At 41.1% G+C, this 3,920-nt stretch overlaps 1 pseudogene; it reads left to right on the forward strand.

Annotated features, from left to right (window-relative positions):
• Positions 1 to 850: 850 nt before the first annotated feature.
• Positions 851 to 929, forward strand: LOC130283584 (U2 spliceosomal RNA; annotated as a pseudogene).
• The last annotated feature ends 2,991 nt before the right edge of the window (positions 930 to 3,920 follow it).

A 3,920-nucleotide genomic window follows, 5' to 3' on the forward strand; every position in this document is an offset into this window, starting at 1 on the left:
GTTACAAAGGTAAGAATAGGACAATTTTAACATACCTATTTTGTCAAAAAAGTTTGACTGTTTTTAAATGTAGTACAATAATAGATACTCATGTAAACATGAGTATCATTTTAATTACATTGGCCCGCAGAATAGAGATTATGGCCCTTATTTACTAAGAGTGGAGTGTAGGTTTCTTTGTGGGTTTTAATTCCCTTAATTCCCTTTTTCGGGTTCTCTGAGTAAAATGGAGAGTTTGTCAGGTTTTTTCAATTGTGGCACAACTTCTGGCGCAAATTCTGGCGCACAACCCAACAAAACATGTTGGGTTTACAATAGTAAATCAGGGCCCATATGTCAGTTTTAATATAAGTTGCACTATGTAAAAATGACCCCCTCTGGAGTACACCAGTAGAACCAATACAAGGAACAACTATAATAATAGAAAGATTTGCAAATTTGCTTGAGTTTTAAATAAAAATACTGACTGAAACACTGACCTACATACTGTGTGTGAACTCAGCAAGAATCAAAATAGTCAGTCTTACCATCTGTACAGAATATATGTAAACTCTCCCAACTTTCATTATGTTCATGAACAAACCTATAAAAACAGACTCTAGTAAGAAGCGATTGGCTCCAGTGTCAGCTGTAAATGGGCTTATCTTCTGCTAGATGTCTGCTAGAGTCTACACCCACCAGAGGATCTTCAGGTATTCAAATGGGCTGATAATCCCCAGTCTGGAGTTCACCTAAGCAAATAAGGAAGGGCACCCTCTGTGAGTGACAGCTCAAATAGGGAGGTCCCGGCAATATTTTGACTCAGGTTTCAGCTATGCTGTAATCTACTTCAACTTCTTTCTCTAAAAAGATCTCTTCTCTGCCTTTTGGCTGAGATCAAGTGTAGTATCTGTTCTTATCAGTTCATATAGGTGGATCGGGCACCACTGAGGTGAGACTGGGGAGGATGGGTGCTACATGGAGGGGGCAGGTGTACCAGGGCGTTCCGGTGTTGGTTCTGAGGAAACAGCTCAACGGCTGCCCCGATGTAACCTGTTCCCACAGGTCTCGCCATGAGGCTGTTATGGTCTAGAGCCGAGGCAATTTAGTGCCTCGGGAAGTGGTGACCCGGAGGTGCCAAAACTCACTGGGTGTACTGGATCACTGATTTGAAGCACTGGCACCATGAACTCTTCACCTTGAGGCACCTCTTGATTCCCGGCCTCCTGGCTAGGATCAGAGAAATTGTTATAGATCCGGACGGATGTCCGGGCAGTCTATCTGCGCACATTTACTTATTTCTTTCTTTTTGTCACTGTGTCACTTTTTGCATGTTGTGTATCCACAGGATTGTTAGGATGATGTTGCTAGAGAGAAGCGCTATTGGAATCACTATCGCACAGTGCCTGGATGTGGCAGCAGGGAGACTGTATGGCGTCACAATTGAAGAGATTAAAGAGATTTTTTTATGTAATTTTTATTTAATTTTAATTTATTTTAATTTTTTTTATCCTTTTTTGAGGACCCATTCTGGTCAGCATCGAGCTGGTAGTCCGCCGCTAGGCGAGCTACCACCTGTTCCATCCCCTGCCTCTCAGCACCCCCGACTGTCTTACTCTGTGTGGAACTGCGAATGCTTCAGTTAATCAGTTATGGTTCATTGTTATCGCTCCAGCCTGTTTCATTGAATTCTTGTGGTAATTCCAGTGGTAATATATGACGACGACCATGGGGCCTCAGTCTTTAGAAGAATGCACAGATTTTATTAAATTTTAATTTAAGAATTTGATTAGTTTCACAAGTTTAATGTCCTGGGTGCACGAAGCGCTTACTTTCAACTAATACTGTATGACCACAAAACCCAATATAACAAGTCACATGGCGGCACAATGACAGAGCCTAGAGGTGGCAGCAGCCCGACGAGACCATAGGGCCTCACAATAGAAAAGATTAAAGATATTTTGTAAAATTTTAATTGAAGATTTGAAATAGATTAAAATGGTAAAAGTTTAATTTAAGGTGCCAACGGCATGAGGAGACCATATGGTGGCACAATGACTAAGCCTGGAGATGGCAGCATCATGAGGAGACCATAATGTGGCAGAATGACACAGCCTGGAGGTGGGAACAGCCTGACGAGACCATAGGGCCTCACAATTGAAAAGATTAAAGATATTTAGGAAAATTTAAATTGAAGATTTAAAATAGATTAAGATAAAGTTTCATTTAATGTGCCAGCAGCATGAGGAGACCACAATGTGGCAGAATGACCCAGCCTGGAGATGGCAACATCCTGACGAGACTATAGGGCCTCACAATTGAAAATATTAAAGATATTTTGGAAAATTTTAATTGAAGATTTAAAATAGATTAAGATAAAGTTTCATTTAATGTGCCAACAGCTTGAGGAGACCATAATGTAGCAGAATGACTCAGTCTGAAGGTTTCAACAGCCTGGCGAGACCATAGGGCTTCACAATTGAAAAGATGAAAGATATTTTGGAAATGTTTTATTAAAAATTTAACATAGATTAAAGGGGTATACAGGGCAAAAACATTTTATCCCCTATCCAAAGGATAGGGGATAAGATGTCTGATCGCGCCCTCTCCCATAGAAATGAATGGAGGGGGCGTGGCGTGACGTCACATCTCCAGTTCCGGAAACCGCGAGTTTTCCGAAACTGGAGATTCAGCACCCACTTAGAATGCGGGTGCTGCAGGGAGATCGCGGGGGGTCTCAGCAGCGGCCCCCCTGCGATCAGGCATCTTATCCCCTATCCTTTGGATTAGGGATATAATGTTTTTGCCCGGAATACCCCTTTAAGATAAAGTTTCATTAAATGTGCCAGAGTGTAGCTTTGGCTGGCCTTTCACAGTAACTTGGCCCAAATTATTTTTTCAGGACAAAAAAAACGTACAACACAAAGGTGTACCTAAGTTTACACTTATGAGAGCTGGTATATGGAGCTGGAATATGGTCTGCTTAAAACTGTATAAGGCTACAGAAACACGGGTGTAGCTTTGGCTGGCCTTTCATAGTAACTAGGCCTAAATAATTTTTTCAGGAAGAAAAAAAATGTACACCACCTATGTACGCACAGGTTACACTTATGAGAGGACAATAAGCTCCGTTATGTACGCAACCTGTATTAGGCACTGTAATCAGGTGACTATGGCTTTTTGTGCTCCCTCTAAATGGCCCTTGTTAGCTTTACAGTTGTTGTGCAACCAACTGCAGCAGTACAGAATCGCTGTGTAGTAGAGCCCAGTACAGTACTGTTAGGCACTAATAGCAGGTGAAATGGCTTTTACTGCTCTTCCTGACTGGCCCCTTTAACCCCTTAAGGACGCAGCCCTTTTTCACTGAGACCTTTTTCGCAATTCTGACCACTGTCACTTTAAGCATTAATAACTCTGAGATACTTTTACTGATTATTCTTATTCTGAGACTGTTTTTTCGTGACATATTCTACTTTATTTTGGTGGTAAATTTCTTTGTTACTTGCATCCTTTCTTGGTGAAAAATCCCCAAATTTCATGAAAATTTTGCAGTTTTCTAACTTTAAAGCTCTCTGCTTGTAAGGACAATTGATATTCCAAATATATGTTATATTGATTCACAAATACAATATGTCTACTTTATGTTGGCATCATAAAATGGACATATTTTTACTTTTTGAAAAAATTAGAGGGCTTGAAAGTAGAACAGCAATTTTCAAAATTTTCATGAAAATTGCAAAATCTGAAGGGACAGATGTTACAGAACTACAACTCCCAGCATGCCTGGGCAGTCTAGGCATGCTGAGAGTTGTAGTTTGGCAACATCTGGAGGGCTACCATTTGGGCACCACTGTAACAGTGGTCACCAAACTGTGACCCTCCAGATGTTGCAAAACTACAACTCCCAGCATGCCCAGACAGCCTTTGGCTGTCTGGGCATG

This window comes from Hyla sarda, chromosome 7, assembly GCF_029499605.1.
Source record: "Hyla sarda isolate aHylSar1 chromosome 7, aHylSar1.hap1, whole genome shotgun sequence".
Classification (NCBI taxonomy): domain Eukaryota; kingdom Metazoa; phylum Chordata; class Amphibia; order Anura; family Hylidae; genus Hyla; species Hyla sarda.